Below are 22,825 nucleotides of genomic sequence, written 5' to 3' on the forward strand. Positions count from 1 at the left end.
AGAGGGAAGAAGAAGCTTGAAGACTTAGTTTTTTTTTTTTTCCATAGAAATTAATACTTCCTAAAGATTACATTTAAATAATCATGTAAGACTAATTTCAAACCAACTTGGATATTTATTTATTTTCTTTTTTTCCTAATCTGTGGGAGTCAGCTCAGACAAAAGACCAGACTAGACAGATATAAAATAGAGTACCTCCAATTTTTCAAACATCTCTGTTGTGCAAGTTAACTTTGCAACTCTTTGGTATATGATATCTAGAAGTTTGTTTTTTATCAACTTCAACCTTGCATATGTACAATGATACTTGCTCTGTGTTCATACTTGCAAATGCTCTTGGGGGGAAATAATAGCCAATTACCATTTACTGTGTGCCATAGACTATTCAGAATATATATATTATCTCTTCAAATTTTTACAGCCCTACAAAATTGGCAAACATGTCATTCTTCAACTGTCACAAATAAGGAAACTGAAGAGAAGAGGATTTAGATAAATTGATGAGGACGACCCTTTTATCCTTTTTTTTATTTTTTAAAAAACATTTTATTTGTTTATTTATTTGAGAGAGAGAGAGAACGGGGTGGGGGGAGGAGCAGAGGGAGAAGCAGACTCCCCCCTGAGCCAACAGGGGGCTCGATCCCAGGACCCTGGCATCATGACCTGAGCTGAAGGCAGACCCTTAACCAACTGAGCCACTGAGTCACCTGAGGACCACCCTTTTATTTTTTATTTTTTATTTTTTGGGGTTTCCTTTTTTTTAATTTTAAGTTCAATTAATTAACAATATAGTGTATTATTAGTTTTAGAGGTAGAGTTCAGTGATTCATCAGTTGCATACAACACCCAGTGCTCATTCCATCACATGCCCTCCTTCATGCCCACCACCTAGTCACCCCATCCCCCCCACCTCCCCTCCAGCAAGCCTCAGTTTCTTTCCTATGCTTAAGAAATCTCTTACGGTTTTTCTCCCTCTCTGGTTTCATCTTGTTTTATTCTTCCCAGGTTTTTTTTTTTTTTTACTAACCAGAATCATGCTGTATGTATTGTCCATGTGCTTTTTGGAGATGTTCTCAGCCTAGCACACTCCTTTTATCCACTCTATATTCCACAGAAATAGATGTTTGGGTTGCTTCATTCTGCTGTTATAATTATTCCCACTTTTGTGCACAAACTTGGGCACAGGGGCTGAAATTTGAGGGGAACAGTGTCAATTTGAGCCCTTGGCAATCTGAGGTGAAGGCATGTTGACTTGGCATTTAGCAGGTGGCAGGCTGTGCATGCTGACTCGGGCAGGAGGGTGGGTGGACCGTGAATTTGGGACCCACAGGCCGATGGCATCGTGTGTGAAGGGACGTGGCTGGTTTTGCTCTTAATTTTTGTTTTTCTGGGAAACTTGATCTCTCCCTCTATTCTAAATGAAAGCCTTGCTGGATAGAGTATTCTTGGCTGTAGATTTTTTCCTTTTAGCAGTTGGAATTTATCATGCTGTTTTCTTCTGGTCTGCAGAGTTTCTGCTGAAAAACCCACTGATAGCCGTATGGGGTTTCCCTTGTATGTACTTGCTTTCCTTTCTCTTGCTGCTTTTAAAATTCTCTCTTTATCACTACTTTTGGCCATCTTATTTACTTTGTGTCTTGGCGCAGACCTCTTTGGGTTGGTTGTGTTGGGGGCTCTCTGTGCCTCCTAGATCTGGATTTCTCTTTCCTTCCCCAGATTCAGGAAGTTTTCAGCTATTATTTCTTCAGACAAATCTTCTGCGCCCTTTTCTCGCTCTTCTCCTTCTGGGATCCCTATCATGCGACTGTTATGCCTGACAGTGTTGCTGAGTTCCCTGGGTCTATTTTCATTTTGCGTATTTTTGCCCCCTCTCATCTGCTCGGCTTGATTGCTTTCCATGACTCTGTCCTCCAGGTGGCTGATCCTTTCTTCTACTTCCTCTTGCTTGCTATTTATTCCAGATGCTCTATTTTTATTTCCATTTAGTGAGTCCAATAGCTCTAATTGTTTCTTTTTTACGTCTTCTAGCTCTTAGTGGAGGGTCTCATGGAGGTCCTGCAGTCCTTCCTCAATTCTAGCGAGCATCTTTATGAGCGTTACTTTAAATTCACTATCAGACATATTACTTATCTCCGTTTCGCTTAGGTCTCCTACTCTGATTTTGTCCTGTTCTTTGATTTGGGACATATTCCTCTGTCTCCTCATTCTGTCTCTTGCGTTGTCTGTTTCTCTGTGTTAGGAAAGTCAGCTCCGTCTCCTGCACTTGAAAGTAGTGGCTTTATGAAGAGAGGACCACCCTTTTAATAAAAGGTAGAATCAGGATTCTACAGAAGGGGGTTTGAATCTAGAGGTCATGTTCTTAATATGTTAGGCTAATATCCCAGGATGTAAAACCACATAGTTCAGTTATGGGTAGAAAATTTGGAAACAAGGAAAGAAAATGTTTAGAAATAATTCTAACTTTTAAACTGCTTTTGGAAAAAGAGAGCTGTTGATTGACTCCCTTTCCCACTCAAGGTATTTTATCAAAAATAGCCCAACTGGCTGGATATGTAGAAGTTAGTTCCAAAATGTTTTATTTCTCCCTATGCTCATGAAGCTACTTACACTAGTTTACTGCTAACAATTCAAAAATTGGTCTTAGATGGCTAGTCAGTTAGAAAATACTTGTTTCCCTGGAGCCAGAAACTAAGATATGGGATTATTCCATGTGACTCAACTAAATCTTAAGTGATGACAAAATTTAAAGGTGTCTCCTTTAGATAAACATACTGTGGCTCATCAGGTGGCATGAGTCATTTCCATCAATTGTTATGGAAAAGATATCCCTGCATTACTACAATAGCAGCTCAATTGTTTGATAGTTATTAGTATGAACCAGTTGTTTTCTCTTCCACAACAATTAATGGTGCGTGACACCAGCAGCTAAGACCTTCCACAGCCAAGTGCGGGAGCTGAGCATTTCTCTTGAAATCTCCAGAAGGGGAAATCAGTATTGGGGGATGGGGGTGGGGAAAATAAAAAGAGAAAGGAAAACAAGAAAACATGAGATACTTTTTCTAAAAATCCTCTATTAGTTGTCAGAAATAGTTTGTGCTTAGTCTGGGTCTTTTGGCTCTCTCCGTTCTGTTTAAGTTGTTTATTCAAGGTAGAAAGTCAGGCCACAAAGAACCATGATGAATTTCAAAATTAAATTCTGGCAGCTCAATCACATCACACTGAAAATACCCAGAAGTAAAAGTATCTTCTTCTATGAAATCCACATTCTTTTATAAGGAACACTGCTTTTGAAGTCCTATTGTACATCTAAAAGCTGTGTTGCTAATGTTAAAACTATAAAGTTATTTTGAGCTTAAACAATTAAAATTATTACAAGAAGTTAGATACTAGAGACACCATCTGATTCCTACTAAAAAATAAAATTTCAGGTAAAAGCACCTTGAAATTACTAGGTAAAGCTTAATGTTCATTTTTTAACATTATTATTGGCTATTAAATTTAATGTTATATTTTAAATATTTGCGTTGTGGTGGATAAAACCATTAAGTAAACACAGAAGTTCTTTAAAATTCAGTTACTAGATAAATTAATTCCAGCTTACAGTCTCTCATTAATTAAACTATAGTAGTTAAGCAGATGATAAGGTTTCTATTAGTGAAAATAAATTGCAAATGACCAAACATCTGTAGGTTTACTCAAAAAAGACTGTTTTCTCTTCATAACTTACTAGCAAAATGTTATAAGATGCATAAAGTTTATCCTTCTGAGACATATAAAATAATCACTGCCTTAAAGAGACTAGGCCCACCTGAGGGCCACAGGAAGAAAGACCTTTTCTAATCATAGATCCCAACTGAAGCCCAAGTTTGACGTCACAGTCATAAAGCCTTTGCAGTGTCTGATACCTGCACACAATGAAACAGTGGGATTTCAGATCCCCAGGCAGTTATAAAAATGCATAACTTGGGGCACCTGGGTGGCTCAGCCCGTTAAGTGGCCAACTCTTGATTTCAGCTCAGGTCATGATCTCAGGGTTATGAGATTGAGTCCCAAGTTGGACTCTGCACTAGGTGTGGAGCCTGCTTGAGGTTCTCTCTCACTCTCCCTCTGCCCTGCTCCCCCAGCTCTCTCTCTCAAAAAAAAAAAAAAAAAAAGCACCAACTCTAAAATAAGTGTTAATATTTGAAGAAAATCACTTCTGGCTGCTACTATTCATGTGTTGCGTTGAGTCATAATGCCATCTCTTCCTGTGAAAGGGAAGTCTGACAGAGCTGAAAGATTTTATTTGGGACTTAACTGATTATAGAATATTGAGACTGCCCATATAACTGAATGTAAAGTTAACAATAAAAACTTAAAAAACAGCACAGAATTGAATGGATAGATAAGCCAAATTTAACTCTGGGGCATGCAATAGATTGAAATTTTTTCAGATTACTTCTGTTCATCCTAGAGAGTACAGACATACATGATTGTCTCTCTGTGATGATTTATTTTCAGATACATAATATGGTATGTAGATAGATACATATAGATTAAAATCTAATGTTTAGGTAAAAATAAGGCAAAATAACTCTATTATCAGAAATAAATCCAATATTTCTAAATTTTATATTAAATTTTGTTGTGGTTGATTATATGGATGAGAAGTCTTCCACATAAAATGTATTTAGAACACTAGTGTTACTTTGATTGTTTGTAATGGGTTCATTATTCTGGTTTGAGGCTGAATGTAATCAAAATTTTCCCAAATCTGAAATAGGTCAGAACTTCAGTACTAAATATTGCATTAAAATTCATCAGAGATCTTTTCTAGCATCCTCTTCCAAAAAAGTGTGTCCTTCAGATCTTAGGTGCATAGAAGAGCTACTACTTCCCACTAAAGCCCTCAACTGGTTAGATAAAAGAGCCAACTACATATCTATATCTATCTATGTATCATCTATCTATCATCTACCTCTATCATCTATTATCTACCTATTATCTATCTATCATCTATCTATCTATCTATCTATCTATCTATCTATCTATCTATCATCTACCTAATTTCTTCCTTCAAATTAGGGCATTCTAAGACAGAGAGGCTTTCTTATAAAAGGGATCCTCAAAGATTTGTAGAAAAGAGCCTTTTGTACTTGACCTCCATTGCTTCATTGGCAGGATGAGCAGTATCCCAGAATGCTAGTTGTTTCTGGAAAGACCACAACCCTTCTTTCCCCAAAACACTTAGCCTTCATCACAGTCCTCTGCCTTGAGTCTACTAGTGTTAGTCTCTTTATGATCCTTAACCCTTCTTCTTATCTTAGTCTATGCAGAGACCCAGGACTTCTGGGTCCTCCTGAGTCTGATGCACATGCTACTCAATCAGTCCCTATGGTGACCTTCCATTTCCAATGCTTCCTCCAACCCCTCAAATCCTCCTTGTTGTTCTTGGGAACTCCTGGTCTATCAGCAGCAAATCTCCAAAAGATTCATCTCTTCTCTCAATGTGCCCTTGACTTTTGAGCTCTACCAAATAACTGAAACTTCATAGAGAAAACTTCTAACTCTGGCAACCCACTCAAGTGGAACCCTTTCTTTCTCCTACTTCTTATGACTTTGGCCTGGAGATGAGGACGTGTCTTCCTTATTCCTCATGTCCACTTCCAGATAGTTCACATCTCACCTTCCTCTAACCTCCAGCTTTGAATTTAAGAACATAAAATTATATCACATAATCCCACTTCTTACAGTCATGTTCCAAATCCTTACTGCTTCCCTACACCTCTTGAATGTTTAAGCTCCTAACTCACGGTCACATTAGCAATGTGCCTGCCACATCAGGGATTTCAACATCCCAAGCCTCTCAGTATCTATTTTATTATTTATTTATTTTTAGAGAGAGAGAGAGAGAGAGGGAGGGGGAAGGGCAGAGGAGAGGGAGAGAGAGAAAATCTTATGCAGGCTTTATGTGAGCGTGGAGCCTGACACAGGGCTCAATCTCACGACATTGAGATCATTAACTGAGCTGATATCAAGAGTTGGATGCTTAACCGACTGAGTCACCCGGGTGGCCCCCAAGTCTCTCATATCTAGGTGTTCTTTCACTATCTAGATCTTCTCCAATGCCCTAACCTCCACCCTACCTCTGCCCTTCATTGCCAAGGTCGTTATTAATAACTGCATACTCTCATTAAGAAGTAACCAGAAAAAAAAAAAAAAGAAGTAACCAGAAAGAACATAAATAAAGTTCTACCACTACGCCTTTCTGCCATCTACATTTGTGCTTAAGTTCACTTATAGCTTATGTTATAGCATAGAAAAACTGCTTAGGAGGTACTTGCTCCTGCACTTGAACTTCCTCATCCAATAATGTATGTGCCACCAATGGCTCTTGCTTCTCTCTTCTGCATCATCATTTTTTTCCCTTTCTACTAGATCATTTCAATCATCATAGACTGATGTTATTTTTCAATCCTGAGAACATACCCCTTGTTATATATTTTAACAATTCCTCAGTCTTCCCAGTGCCAGATCATACCAGCTTGACATTTTAACAGATCCAGGTGGAAAAACTCGAGTTACATTCAAAGGAAACAAGAAGTGTACCTCTAACTTTCCATCATTTGTGTCTTTCCTGAGACTGCTCTCTGTTTGCATCACATCACACTCTTACATTTTGCTTGCAAGATACCCAAGGTTTACATTAGGATGAAGGGGAGAGACCTAGACAGTAAAAATGTATAATCTTTTTTTTTCCAGTAACAATGGGTAAGGAGCCTCAAAGAATTTACAAAAGAAGAAAAATGGTATTATAATGAGTCATCTCAATGTCTGCTTGATCAATTGCAAGTTGATATGCTCCAGACTGACTAACTTCAGATCTTGACTTCATGTGCCCATCTTTCATCAACAAAATGACCAGTTTATAAGGAAAATTGATGCCGAGACACAGACAAATCTTAGCCACCTCTGAGCATCCTGTTAGATTTCTTTCACCTTCCTAAAGTTTAATTTCATCTATGAAGAAAAACATTTTCTCTATTTATGACATGGATGACCTCAAAAGAACTATGTTGAGCCAAAGAAAACAGACATGAAAAAGTACATAGTGTATGATTACATTTACATACAATTCTAGAAAAAGCAAAAAGGCAGTGACAGCAAGCAGATCAGTGCTTGTGAGGGATTCTGTGTGAGGGAGGAGACTGACTACAAAATGTCAGAGGTGGACTTTCTGGATGATGGAAATGTTCTGCATCATGATTGTGGTGGTTGTTATACAACAGCTTACATTTTTTTTTAAAGAGTTATTGGATGATACAATTAAAATAGGTGCATTATATTGTATGTGAATTATAACTCAATAAAAATTACTTAAAAATTTTTATAAATTACATTTTTTTCCACGTAAAGTAGTTTATTCTGAAGAGATGAATTCCATTTAGCATTCAAAACTTTCCAAGGATCAGTGCTCCACACTAAAAAATGAAAACATTCCTTTTTTGATCAAATATCATATATATTTTTACTTCAGTACAAAGAGGATTTACAGTTGGTTCATATTTTATAAGTTAAAATTTATTGTATAATCATAACAAGCCAAATCCAGCATATAAAAATATACATTTATGATTTTAGTTTTTAATATATTTCATGGAAGTGTTTTCACCAGGTAGCTCACAAAGCATCCTAAAAATAATATGATTTGTCCTTGTATTTTCAGAAATTTCAGATAAAATATTCACACAAATGATATCCACCCAAATTTCTAAAATGTAGCTCCATTTGGTAATAGCAGAAAAAGCCTTTGACAACATTCAGCACCCAATCATGATAAAAACTCTCAGCAAGCTTGGAACAGAAGGGAACTTGCTCAACTAGTTAAGGAGAATCTACAGAAAAGCAGCAGCTAATACTGTGCTTAATGGTGAGAAACTAGATGCTTTTTCCCTAAGATTAGGAACAAGGGAAGGATGGCCCCTCTCACCATTCCTATTCAACACCACACAGGAAGTCCTGGTTAATGCAACAAAAAATGAAAACGGATGTTAAAGGTATACCTATTGGAAAGTAAGAGATAAAATTGTATATATATTTACAGATAATATGATTGTTTATGTAGAATATCCAAAAGAATTGACAAAACTAAACTCCTGGAACTAAAAACTTATAGCAAGATTTCAGGATATAAGGTGAATACATAAAAGTGAATTGCTTTCTTATGTATCAGCAATGAATGATTGTTACATGGAAATTAAAAATACAATACCATTTACAATAGCAATGACAACAAAAGTGAAATACTGTGGTATAAATTTAACAAAAATATACAGGTTCTGTGTTAGGAAAACCACAAAACTCTGTTGAAAGAAGTCAAAGATGATCTCAATAAATGGGGATAAGATAAAGTAAAAAGACAGTAAAAAGATCAGTGGTTTCCCACGGACTAGGGTGTGGTGGGTGGTGTGGTGTGAAAGAAGAAGAGCTAAAGCATAGGAGATTGTTAAGTTTAATAAAGACTCTCTCCTTAACCAAACTTCAGTCAGGTTCCCCTAAGCCCTCTAGTCTAGTCAATCTTGGGATCCATCCTTATAGGACCCCCATGCCTAGTTATAGCAAGAATCCTATTAAACCAGTTTAGACAGAATACCCCACCCTTGATACCTGATCATCCTGGCCTGCCTTCATCAATATTCTTTTTTTTTTTTTTACAAGAGAACAAATCTACAGCTTTATTTACTTTTCATTAAATTTAAATCCTTGAGGGGTATAGCATCACACGGATTCTGTGGCCAATGGCTTTAGCAGGAAGGTTGCTTCGGAATTTGGCATGAACCATGCCACTGTTTCCATGAGCATGAGTTACTTTTCCCCAGATTACTCTGGTTTTGTTTGGTTTGCCACCAGGAGTCACTGTGTTGTTCTTTGCTTTGTACACTTAAGCACATCTCTTGCCTAGATAGAATTCCATTTCATCTTGAACATAAACACCTTCAATTTTTTTTTTTTTTAAAGATTTTATTTATTTATTTGAGACAGAGAGAATGAGAGAGAGAGAGAGAGCACATGAGAGGGGGGAGGGTCAGAGGGAGAAGCAGACTCCCTGCCGAGCAGGGAGCCCGATGTGGGACTCGATCCTGGGACTCCAGGATCATGACCTGAGCCGAAGGCAGTCGCTCAACCAACTGAGCCACCCAGGCGCCCTAAACACCTTCAATTTTAAGAAGAGCTATGTGCTCCCTCTGGTTCCAGAGACCCCCCTTATGGCCAGCAAAAATGGCTTTGGACTACAGCCTTCCAGACATTATTTGGCATTATAGGAGTCCTGTTCCTAGCAGGCTGCACTTATTTGCACCCAAAGTTCAGCAACAAGAGCTCCCCTCACCTCTTTTTTTTTTTTTTCCAAATAAAATGGAACAGAGCAATCTATTTAACTGAATATTGGTTTAGCCAGAATCCCTTCTGGCTTCTGGTATTTCTTCTTAGAAATTTTCCATCTACTGATCACCGCCCTGCTCATTGGCCATAAATCCTCATTTGTTCATGCTGTCTTGAGCCCACTTAAATACTAGGTCTCTTTTCCCCTATTGCAATAGTTCATGAATAAAAGATGTTTTTAACCTCTTTAATTACTGTCTGTCTCTGGTTTTCTTTAGTAGTTGATGAAGCTATTCTGTATGATACTCTAATTATGTATCCCATAAAGCTGTACAACACAAAAGTGAACCTTAATGTAAACAATGGACTTTAGTTAACAATAATGTATCAATATTGTTTCATTAATTGTTATAAATGTACCACATTAATGCAAGGTGTTAATAACAGGGTCATATGTGTCTCTATGTATGTGAAGGGGTATATATGGTAAATCTCTGTACTATATGATCAATAATTGAAAACTGTTCTAAAACATGATGGTGCCATTGACTCATCTGAGAAAGGCTGGAGAAAGAGCCAATGGGTATTTTGGTCAATGGCTAAACTGTGGGTATATAAGCAGATGTTGCATAGGTGGTTGTAGCTGGATTTCAGAAAAGGGTGGTTAGTTAGAGATGTATACCTGCAGATTATTTAGAACAATGGCAATAAATAAAATCCAAGAGTAAGATTATAAAATGAAATAAAAGAAGACAATATCAATCCTCAAGTAATTCCAAAATTTGGAAATCAGAAAAATGAGCAAAATCAGGCTAAGCATAAATATTATTGACTTGAGAAATAAGAAGAAAGTAAGAAGAATGGGATACCAGAGTTGCTTACGCAAGATATTAGACCAGATATTCTTTCAGTTGAAACAGGAAAACTCATATTATCCTATGCAGCCTGGAAACCACCACTGAATGTACCAGTGTATAGGGGACCTATAATGTATGGCAAAAGTGCTTGAAAGACAATCAGAAACTTTCTTCTTCTCCAAGAACCCAACCTAATGGATAATTTTACCCTAAAGGAAGACCAATCAAAGCTTGTCTTAAATCTTCTTTAACTCTTGAGTAGTCACTCTTCTTTTAAATCTTTCAAATCTTTATTTGAAGGAACCTGTCGGTAGCTGACTTCCTTACTATAGGGAATCCTAATTGAGGGCCTTTTAAAATTAATTTTATAGGTGGTTTTAGCTCGTTGGACAAGAGCAACCAAGAAAGGATGTGTGAACTTCTGGTGAAGTGTGTGCATCATGTTTTAAAGTAATTATTTGATGGGTTCACTTATTAGCCTGTGAAATAATAAATTCCCCCAAACAATAGCTTTAGATATTTCTAGTTGTACGAGTGTATATTAGGTCTTTTACACAAGTTGACTATTTGTGCTTAGCTCTCTCAAGTCATGATTGCAGATTCATTATTGCAAGGAGAGTATGTAAAAAAATCACCTCGGGGCCTGATGTAGTAATAACATTAATTATAAAAAAAACCCCAAAACACCGTTAAATAAATATTCTAGTGAACAAATTCTTTAGAACAAACATGAGTTATTTCAGGTTTAAGGTGAGAATCCTTTGAATTTCTTAAAAAGGCAAGTTTTTCAACATTACAGAAAGTTTTTTTTTGTCTTTTTTTAGTTAAAAGGCTTAAAAAGGAATTTGACTTTATGGCAACATACAATAAAATAGATATAGATTATACTTAAATGTTTGTCTTTTTTAAAAACCGGTACACAATAGATGGAGGATTTATTCCTTATCTTTTCTCTCTAAATAATAAAAAATATTGAATACAGCATGTAGCATTTACAAAAGCAATTGCACTGATATTTTCACATCATCATAAATTTCCTGAAAATCTATAGAAAGAAACCATGCATTCTCTGGACTTAACTATACTTTTAATTAAAATTCAATCAAAGATATATGGGATTTATGAGAAATTATTTCCACATCACTGTGAATAAGACTTTAAATTTAGCAGAGATGCCATTGGATTTCTATTTTTCAATTGAAATTTCAATGGAATAGAAGAAATAGATGTGAGATTGACATACGAAGAGGACTGAATTGGAAGTGAGGAATGGAAGACTGCATGGTGGTTTTTATTTGCAAATATTTTTGCTTTGGACTTGAATTACAGACTGTGTTGGAACAGGAAAGAATGCCGTGTGGAACAATAGCTGTGTGAAAGATGGAGGCTCCTTGAGCAATGGGAGGGCAATGGATCAGTGGAAGAATGATTCCCTCGCCAGGGAATGTTGAAGGTCCGCGTGGCTGGGGGACACGATTTTAGTGTAAACCATCAGTTCTAGAAAAGGCTTTCTCCAGCAGTGTTTGGCTACTTGTGGGCTTGCTGGAGGGTGTAGGTGGTTGGGTCACTGGACTGGGTTTCGGATATGCAGATGATGGAAGAAGAGAGGGGAGGATGTTGGAAGTATGCAAAAGATTCCTGTGACTGCTGTCACAAATTACCACAAACTCGGTGGCCTAAAACAAAACAGATTTATCATCTTACAGTTCTAGCAACCAGAAATCTCAAATCATTTTAACTGGGCAGAAATCAAGGTGTTGGTAGGTCTGCCCTTGCTTTGGAGGCTCCAGGAAAAACTTCCTTACTCCTGGTTCTGATAGTATCAGACATTCCTGGCTTGTGGCTACATCACTCGCATCTCTGCCTCTGCCTTCCTGTCTCCTCCTCTGTGTGTGTCAGATCTCCGTGTACTCTTCTCTTTTTTAAAAATATTTTATTTATTCATTTGAGACAGAAAGTGAGAGAAAGAGAGAGCATGAGTAGCGGGGGAGGGGTAGAGGAAGAAGGAGAAGCAGGCTCCCCATTGAGCAGGAAGCCTGACATGGGGCTCAATCCCAGGACTCCAAGATCATGACCTGAGCTGAAGGCAGATGCTTAACTGACTGAGCCACCCAGGCCTCACTTTTACTTTTCTCTTATAAAAATCATGCCAGTGGGGTGCCTGGGTGGCTCAGTCATTGGGCGTCTGCCTTCCGCTCAGGTCGTGATCCCGGGTCCTGGGATCGAGCCCCGCATCGGGCTCCCTGCTCCACCGGAAACCTGCTTCTCCCTCTCCCCCTCCCCCTGCTTGTGTTCCCTCTCTCACTGTCTCTCTCTGTCAAGTGAATAAATAAAATCTTAAAAAAAAAAAAATCATGCCAGTTCATTTAGGGCCCACCTGGATAATCCAGGATAAATTTTCCATCTCAAAATTATTAACTTAAAATTATTGGCAAAGACCTCTTTTCCAAATAAGGTAACATTTTACAGGGATTTGGACCTTATGACTTTAGGAGCTATTATGGGCCTATACAGGGCACTGGAAAAAAGTTGGTTTTGATGATTAGTATGTGATGGACCCCAAGGTAGATGAAAGAGGTAGAAGGAGAAAGGTCAAAATGGAGAAAAAGCAAACTGTTAATAGTATCATTAATGTATTAAAGAAGCTAAAAACCAGGCTCACAACCATACAGACTATTTTATTTATGTTAAAAAATGTGTACATATTAGTGTGTGTAGATGCATCTATAATATAACACACAAGTATGTTAATACTGATTATTTCTTGTTGGCATTGTCAGGCTAATTTTTATTTTATATTTATTTAGTTTGTATTTTCCCCATATTTATTATAAACAAAATTAAATTTTTAAAGAGCCCACATTATGTTATATTATATATGATGCCTTTTTAACTCCTCTTGAAATCAAATCATATTTAGTTAAAATATTTGGAATAAAATATGACATTGTGGATCAAGCAATATCATAAGGCCAGAAACATAGTCCCCATTGAAGTGTGGTCTGTGTCTTAGGTTAGAGCAACATTAGCTTCTTAAGCATAAGAGTTTGTTGTTCTAGGATAAAACACTATGTAGTGTGACTACCTGTGGATTTGAACATCAATAATCAGATAGAGAAGGAGCAGGTGTTAACACTGTCAAAAGCTTGGCAATTTATTTTTCCTAACTTAAATCCTCCTTCAGTTGCTGATAGATGTTATTCTTTAGCTTCCTCTTGATCTCAGTGGGAGTCTCTGACTTGAGGCTTATGTAGTGATTATAAAGTACCTACAACTCTTCAGATGAAAGGGATATTAGTACAAAATACTAATAAGCATTATAATTATAAGTGGTCTCAGTACTAAGGTGTTTGCTGGCATCAGAAACTGGGAATAAGCAGTTTGAATACAAAACTGTCAAAAACGTTTAGTTTGGGGAACATTTTAGGAAGGTTGGTGAAAAGGCATTGACTTGAAGTTGTGTTAATCTAATTCTTTTTTAAAATCATGAAAGAAATTATGCAATGACCCAAAGCAAGCAAACAGATAAGGATGGTAATTTGGAGGCTTATCGATCCAAGGAAATGGAATTGAATGACCAAAGTCTATGTCAGGTAAAAGACAACATAATTAAACTGATTTCTTTGGAGACTTAGGAAGATGGATTTTCGTGAAGATCATTACTGACATGCTATAATTGGAAAAAAAGACAATTGCTTTGGTAGGTTTCTCCATCATTATTACATATTGATATTAATCTCTTTGATTTTTAAACATGGTACCTATAAGCTTAATGTCTGCCATTTAGTTTTCTTATAATTACCAAAAATATCTCATGCTACCGGTTTTTATGAGCATCATGTGGTCGTGATACAAGGAGTTGCCATGAGATAAAACTGTCAGTGCTCACGTTATTTTTCAGTGTATTATTGCCCTTAAAGGTTTTTATTTGTTGTTTTACAAAATGTTAACAGAACCTCCAAGTGACAATATTCCCATTACTTTTAAACAAAATGAAGGGCATGCTCTGATTGCTCACAGGCTCTTGTCCCTGCATTTAGTGACATTTTAAATTCAAATGTCAAACTTAACAGTGACACAAGAGAATGTTTTCATAATGAATGGAATAGATGAACTTTTGAAAGCAGATTATGGTCAGTGGGTTAATAAAATGCAAGAACTCAGGGATGACTTTGGGTAATATGATTTTGTGTAAAATGATCCGAAAAATACATCCTGCTTTTAACATAGAAATGTAACTATTCTTAATTAATCCCACCCAAATACATTTTCTCTAAAGTGATGTGGCTGCATGAGATCACTGTTACTTATTGCTAGGTGAGGTGTAAAGATATTAGCACATCAACTATTTCAAGGAAGAACAGGATTTTTACCTACACTTACGCTGATGGCTGTACTTATGAAACTTTAATGTGTGTAGGAATAGCTGAGGGATCATGTCTCTGATTCAGTAAGCCTGGGTTGGGCCCCAAGATTCTGCAGTTCTAGCAAGCTCCCAGGCGAGAGACCTGCTGCTAATTCACAGATCACATTTTTGACTAGCAAGGCCCCACGGTGGATCAAAGGCAGCTGTCTCTGCTGAAAAAGTTATCATCAAGACATTAAAAGTGTGGCGGTGAAAACTTACGACTCTAGAAGGCAAATGAAAAGTAATCAGTGGATAGATCTTGTAGAACAAGTTCACAAAAGTGATCCATTTAACGGTCAGATTACATTTTTTACTGTTTTTGGCTATCATTTCCTGAAAATTGACTTTTTCCCCCTAAATCTTTTGAAAACAATGCCACTGGTAGAAATAAACACAGTCCAAAAATTGCAAAGAAATAGATGCTTGTGATAGACAATGGGGAGGGTATGTGCTATGGTGAGCACTGTGAATTGTGTAAGACTGATGAATCACAGACCTGTACCTCTGACACAAATAATACATTATATGTTAAAAAAAAAAAAAAGGAAGATAGTAGGAAGGGAGAAATGAAGGGGGGGAATTGGTGGGGGAGATGAACCATGAGAGGATTCTAGAGGGGAGGGGGTGGGGGGATGGGTTAGCTTAGCTATGACTACCAAAGAAGGCACCTACTGCATGGAGCACTGGGTGTTATACGCAAACAATGAATCATGGAACACTACATCAAAAACTAATGATGTAATGTATGGTGACTAACATAACATAATAAAATAAAATAAAAATAAAAGAAATAGATGCTTTCTGTTGCTTGTAAAGTGCATGTGTTTAGGTGTGGAAAAACATGAGGTTTTTATTCTACACCTGCTGAGGATAAGCTGGGCAATGCTAGACATAAATTTTAACTTTTTTTTCTCTTTCTGGAAATTGAAAAAAAAACTCCAGATTACATGTAAACTTTTAAAAAGATGGTTAAATGCATCTTTTCAAATTGTACAAGTGCAAATGAATGTAAGCATTTTGGTATTTAAAAATGTCATGGAGGGACGCCTGGGTGGCTCAGTCGGTTGAGCATCTGACTTTGGCTCAGGTCATGATCCTAGGGTCATGGGATCCAGCCCTACATAGGGCTCCCTGCTCAGCGGGGAGTCTGCTTCTCCCTCTCCCTCTGGCCACCACCCCCCCATGATCTCGCTCTTTCTTTCTCAAATAAATGAATAAATAAAATCTTTAAAAATGTCGTGGAAATCAATCACAAAAACCAATTTTATTTTATTTTTTATTTTTTAAAAGATTTTATTTATTTATTTATTTGACACAGAGAGACACAGTGAGAGAGGGAACAGAAGCAAGGGAAGTGGGGGAGGGAGAAGCAGGCTTCCCGCGGAGGAGGGAGCCCGATGCGGGGCTCGATCCCAGGACCCTGGGATCATGACCTGAGCCGAAGGCAGACGCTTAATGACTGAGCCACCCAGATGCCCCACAAAACCAATTTTAAAATGTCTCTAAGCATACACAAATAAAATTATGCTGTAATGATAATATTTTGGATGCTACGAGGCAAATAGAATGATACATTCGGGTGTGAAGGTGGACTGTTTTGAAGTAAAAAAGAAACAAATCATTCACAAAGTGATAATGTAGTGGAGCTGTTAGAAGGATAAACTAGCTTTGTGTCCTTGGGCCACTTATTTAACTTCTGTGCTTCAGTCTTCTCATCCATGATAAAACAGGGGTAAGGACTTGCCTCAGAGGGTTGTTCTGAATATTAATATGTATAAAAACCTAAGAGCCACACCTGGCAAATAGTAATTTCTCAGCAAATATTAGCTATTATTATTTAAATTTTTGCTAAAGTTAAAATTATCTTTGTGGAGGATCAAGATTTCCAAATGATATTTGGGAATGTTCGCTGGAATATTGTATAGGCTCTTCAAACCTGTTCTTACCAGGTTCAGCATTAACACTCTTCTCTGCATGTTGACTGTCAAATCCTCTCACCTAACAAACAGCCAGGAGTCCCTTTGACCAAGCAAAGCTGTTTATTACACCTAAAGCAGTAACAGAGAGCCCTGGATTGGCAGAATTTTAGTAAAATTTTGGAATGGACAGTTTGGAGAAAGATATTGATATTGACTGAAAGGTGGGGAACTGAGCAAAACTGGATAAACTTAATGACATGATAGTTTGGGATTGATGGATAGAGATGGGACAATATTTAAAATGAACCTTAATAGACATACCACCGCCTGATAAGTAAACTCTTTGCCTAGATGAGCAATCGATTCAAAAAAGGGATCTGTTGGCTCAGATGAAAAACTTGTTTCTGTAAATTAATTTGCAGAAATGTTACACAACAAACAGTGAAATTGTTTATGGGTTGTCCTTTTATATACCTGGCCAAGAGTTTCATGGATCACATGGTTAAGTCATTTTGACAAAAGTAATGATATTAATTCTCATGCCTCAAATTCTATTCTGAATTGATGACAGGTCTACCTCCTCAGTGACAAAGACAGAGGCAGATTATATTCCCAAGTTTTTCTCTTGTCCTCATTCACATGTTTAATTTTCATCAGCTACCTACCAGATATTTCTTGCACACTGTTTCTTAATGATGTTGTCAGATATCATTTCTGGACTGTATGCTATAAAGTCCATTTAGTGTCATAGCCTGACTGTCTAACACAGTCCCTAAGAGTGAGTGAGTGCTGGATGAATTTACTCAAGAATGGAAGGAAGAAAAGAAGGAAGAGAATGAAGGTGGGATAGAAAGACAAAGGGAGGAAAAGGTATCTCTAAGTGCCAAATGAAACTGATCATCCAATTTTATCAAGTTGCATTGGTAAGCTTTCCAGCTTGTGGAGTGGAGAAATCAATATCATATCTTATGAGGATATCCTAACATCTGGTTAGGAAGTTAGAATGGTACAGTTACTTTCATAAATGAAAGTCTTGAATATGACCTTACTTCTTTTATTGAGAATATCTTATCAAAACTGATAATTCAATTCAAAGTGAATACAGAAAATTTCAATGTTAGGAAGGTAAAGTGATTTTGTGACTCTTTGCTGTTCCTCATAGGGAAGACAAAATCATATGAAGGGTGTGTGTGTGTGTGTGTGTGTGTGTGTGTGTGTGTGTGTGTGTGTTAAACTTAGGGTTTTATTTCTCTCCTGTTATTAAATTTGGCTATTATTCTCTATCTCTTAGTAAATGCCACATTTATGACTATGTTACATTTGAGGTCACCTGTAATCTGAAGCAATAACTAATGTGATGCTTTCCTTGGATTTCCTCTTGCTGAGATAAAAAATTGCCCTCTGTAGTTCTGCATAGGAACTTGAGGTTGGAACCAAAATAAGGAGAGATCTTTAATAGTATCAAATTAATATGAGTTAAGCAGGGGTACTCTAAGTGTGGTTTCCTACCAGCAACACCAGCTGCTAGATGTTTATTAGAAATGAAAATTCTTAGGTTCCACTTTAGACATACCAAATCTGACTCTAGCAGTGGTGCCCAGGATATATGTGTTATTATGCCCTCCTGGTGGTGTTGATGGCTGCTGGCATTTGAGAGCCAGTGGACTTGGGCATCTATATCATCGTGCTATCCATTGAGCAAGGGTTGGAGTTTGCAAAGTAACATTCTCTGCATCATATCTCAGGGGCAATGGAGTAGGATATAAAAGTCCAAACCACATGGGATGCAATTTAATAGAATTCATTAAGATTCTCCTAATAAATTCTCACTCCAGTAACTCTTTATCCTTGCTCCAGTTTCTCCTTCCTTTTCCCTCTCCTTCTGGTGCACAGTTGGTTCCACACAAGTAGACCATCGGACCTTGAAACATCAGCTTATGGGAATATTCATCTAGTAAGTGAATCTTCCCCTGAAGAGGTGCTGAGTATGAGAATTCCATAGTAGCTTCTGAAAGAATTAGATTTTTCACTAGATAGTTACACAGCCATTTCAAATCAGCCAGATCAAAATGTTAGAAGAATCTTTAGTGATATCCCAGAACAGAGATGGTGGAGAAGGAGAGCAAGAGGCATGAGATGATAGTAGGGTAGGGTAGAGGGAAAGGAGAGAGATTTAAGAAATGAATTGACTTTTGTAGAAAAGATTTTAGGCACAGCTAGAGCCTAGGCCTGTTGGAAAAATTTGTCCTTGCAAATTGACTTCCAATCACTTTCCTATTGAACATGCAAGAAAGTGTTAAGTCTAGGGACCAGCTTGCAGATAGCTATGACTACCATGTCAGGGGGTGTTCAGAAAGTAAAGAATCCACTCAATTTGAATAATGAAAGGAAATTGATGATCTGGGGACCGATGCCCAGTGAAATTTGCTACCCTTAGAGAAAAGGCTGTGGTGGGTCTTACCCTGTGTAGCTCTTTGTAAGAACTTTCATCATCTACTCTCATTACCTGCTTCAAGGAAATTCATGTTTCCCTGTGTCTTTCACTTGGTGATAAAATGGGCAGTGTGTGTGTGTGTGTGTGTGTGTGTGTGTGTGTGTGTGTTTGATGGATAGGATAGGATACAAGATTGGATCCCCATGATTTGTCTTGGAAAACTGGATGATTAACCTTACCATTTACAGAGTAAGATGAAAATAACAAAGGAGAGCTCATCTACTCATGTCAGTCTTGGACTTATAAATCTTGGAAAACTTAAGAACAGGTGCTACTGATTATTATAGCTAAGATTACTATATTCTTCTAAATTAGGGTCCATATGAAATTTGCTTGAAATTTATCCACTGTATAAATGAATTGAAAGAATATAAATAAGTTGAAATTGTCATTAAATTCTATATGGAAATATATAATGAATGCCAGCTTTATCATTTTTCCTTTTTTTTATAACATTTGTTCTCATGAGTGCAATCACAGAGAAAAGAAGATCATTCATTTGACTCCTGAAAACCATCTGAGATTGGGATGGGTAGACTTTGGGTTTCACAGTTTATAATAGGACCATGTTAATGATTTGTACTGGTTTGAACTTTGTGTTGAGTTCATATCAACCTTGTCTGATTATTTCTGAGTATTTAATACAGGATGGTTTAGAGCCATATTAGGAGAAACTGTTTTGAAATATGGACAAAAGAGGAATCATTCTAAGTTTGGGTCATTGCATATTTAAACCCATGCAATGGTGTTTAATAATACAGACATACTAAATTTAAGACATTGAAAATAGTGCTCCCAGTATAATTGTAAACTTGATGATGCTGCACACACAGCAAATGTCTATGACTTAGGAAGCCAACTGTATATGAAATAACTATATATAAATTGTTATTAGAGAAATTTTAATGGGAATTGTAATTCTAAAATTTGGTGCTTGGGTCCATATAAATTCTTAACCACAATATTTTTTGTGAATTTTTTCCACTTAAATTCATTAAAAGGAGAGAACATTTTTCTCTATATCTAATGAAGTCCTCCAGATTATAAAGTTTTAATTTTAATACCAGGATAGAAAATAGGGATGGACTTTTCACATTTAAAGATTTTAATAATGAGATAACAGGCAAATAAGTCAATTAAAGCAGCAAAATATAAAATACATTATTCATACCGGCTTTCTATAAAAGTACTTTAATTTTTTGAGTTGCAAAACATGAAGTATTGGGCACCTGGGTGGCTCAGTCGGTTAAGCTTCTGCCTTGGGCTCAGGTCATGACCCCAGGGTCCTGGGATCAAGTCCCACATCAGGTTCCTGTTCATCAGGGACCCTGCTTCTCCCTCTCCTCCTTGCCTGAGCTCTCTCTCACTTACTGTTTCTCTATCTCAAATAAATAAATAAAATCTTAAAAAAAACCCTACAAAGTATTATATTGATTATTGATGTAACTACTCATGTAGGGAAAATATGAATGTTACAGTTCACTTTTCCAAAGTGGTGTGGAGATAGAATAGTGGGAAGTGGCTTTAAAATTGATATAACAAACGATGCACAAAGGAGTGTTATTAAGTTCCATAAAATACACGTCAGAAGGCTCTATATATTCCAATATGTGGTATTGCTTTAGTCATCTCTGCAATTATGCATGCAATTGTTTTCAGAGTCTGCAGCAAAACTTTTACTTTCCTTATTATATTCAACATTTTTTTCAGATTAAAACAGTAATCCTAATTTTAGAAAATTTAGAGCATCCGGAGAAGCATAAAAAAATATTGAAAACTACTTGCAAAATGTGCTTTGACAGGAGATATCTGTCAACATATTCATGTATTTCTTACCAATATATTTGCTAGCTAATTTTATTAAAAGAACATACATAATATTATATATGGGGGTACATGTGTATACATATAAAACATGGATCATAGTACACATATATCCTTTTCATATTAATATTTTAAACATCTTTTTTTAAATGACTTCATAATCCAATATAAGGACACCAGGATCATTGGTTGATTCTAAAATTTTTCTAGTGTAGGGCGCCTGAGTGGCTCAGTTGGTTAAGCGGCTGCCTTCAGCTAACGTGACAATCCCAAGGGTCCTGGGATCGAGCCCTGCATGGGGCTCCCTGCTCAGTGGGGAGCCTGCTTCTCCCTCGGTGCCCCCCCACTCATGCTCTCTCCGTCTCTCTGTCAAATAAACAAAATCTTTAAAGAAATAAAATTTTTCTTGTGTAAAAATCAGGTGCATAGTGTTAAACATTTATTTATTTATTTATATTAAGATTTTATTTATTTATCTGACAGAGAGAGAGAGGGAGAAGCAGGCTCACCACTGAGTAGGCAGCCCACTGTGGGGCTTGATCCCAGGACCCTGGGATCATGACCAGAGCTGAAGGCAGAAGCTTAACCGACTGAGCCACCCAGGTGCCCAATACTTCATAAACTTTCTGCAGGTCTCCTAAAACATAATACCACATTGTGTTTTAGAGTTTGCACTAGCTCTCTGCTGAGTGATAACCCAAGATCTGTTCTCAGCTATCTTACATTAAGCAAGGAGAGAATGATTATACATACAACAACTATCAAAAGGCCATCAAGGAGGAGCCAGGTGAATTGCAGCCAGCCCAGTCCTGACAACACGAGCCACTGAGAGAGCGCTAACAAAAGTCATCTTCAGATACACTATGTGAGGAAAATAAACTCTACCTCTTGTAGCTCTCTTCTAAGGGCCCTCTTTTTCTTGCCTTTTGCCTTTTTATTTATCAGACAAGTGAGATTATTTGTAACTCTTACAAAGATGTTTTGTATGGAAAAATGATTTTTATTATTTGATGTGAAATAATACATCTTATTTGGTATTGAGTGAAAGGAATAATAGCAACTGTCATGTTAGAGAAAGCAACTTGGTTTGAAAGGGAAGTATATGTTTTCTTTTTTAATTATTTTATGTATTTATTTGAGAGAGAGACAGCAGAGTGAGAAAGAGAGAGCACAAATGGGGGGTGAGGGGAAGAGGGAGAAGCGGACTCCCTGCTAAACAGGGAACCTGACATTGGGCTCAGTCCCAGGACTCTGGGATCATGACCTGAGCTGAAGGCAGACGCTTAACCAACTGAGCCACCCAGGTGCCCCAAAAAGTAGGTATGTTTTTTTCAGTGAAAAACAAATATTCTTCAATTTCTTCTAAATCACTTAGAAGTATTTTTGAAATAGAAGTTCCAGAAGTGTTTGGGTTAGACTAGATGTGTAGACTCCTAAAGCTAGCTGCTCTTTAGATAACCTTTCCCATTTGGGATTTTAAATTCCAGGGAGGTATTGAGAGAGAGACAGATGGAGAATGATAAATATAGAAAGAGAGGGATAGAGATAGATATAGAGTGAGAGGCAGAGACAGAGAGAGACAAAGACAGTGAGAAAAACAGAGACACAAACAGAGACACACACACACACACAGAAAGAGAGAGAGAAAGAGACAGAGAGAAAGAGACAGAGAGAAGGAATGCAAGAGAGACAGAGACCGAGTCAGAGACAGAGAGAGACTGAAAATAAAGGACCATATTTTTAGTGATTCTGAAAATGTTATTGAAAAATAGTGTCTAGGTTTAGTTTTTCCACATCACAATCACGTGATAATCTTTACTGCTGTAAACAACTTTCAAAGCCATGTTTCTCTTCTTATGAGACGAAAATTCTCCCTTACCTTGGTCTACCAACATGTGTAAGTAAAATAAATCCTTGACTCCAACAATTTACAAATGTACTGAGACCCAAAGTTTTCAAATTT

At 37.1% G+C, this 22,825-nt stretch overlaps 1 pseudogene; it reads right to left on the bottom strand.

The window, feature by feature from the left end:
• Positions 1-8,718: 8,718 nt before the first annotated feature.
• Positions 8,719-9,287, bottom strand: LOC116639007 (annotated as a pseudogene).
• Between the last annotated feature and the right edge of the window lie 13,538 nt (positions 9,288-22,825).

Source organism: Phoca vitulina, unplaced genomic scaffold (genome assembly GCF_004348235.1).
Source record: "Phoca vitulina isolate PV1807 unplaced genomic scaffold, GSC_HSeal_1.0 scaffold17, whole genome shotgun sequence".
Classification (NCBI taxonomy): Eukaryota; Metazoa; Chordata; class Mammalia; order Carnivora; family Phocidae; genus Phoca; species Phoca vitulina.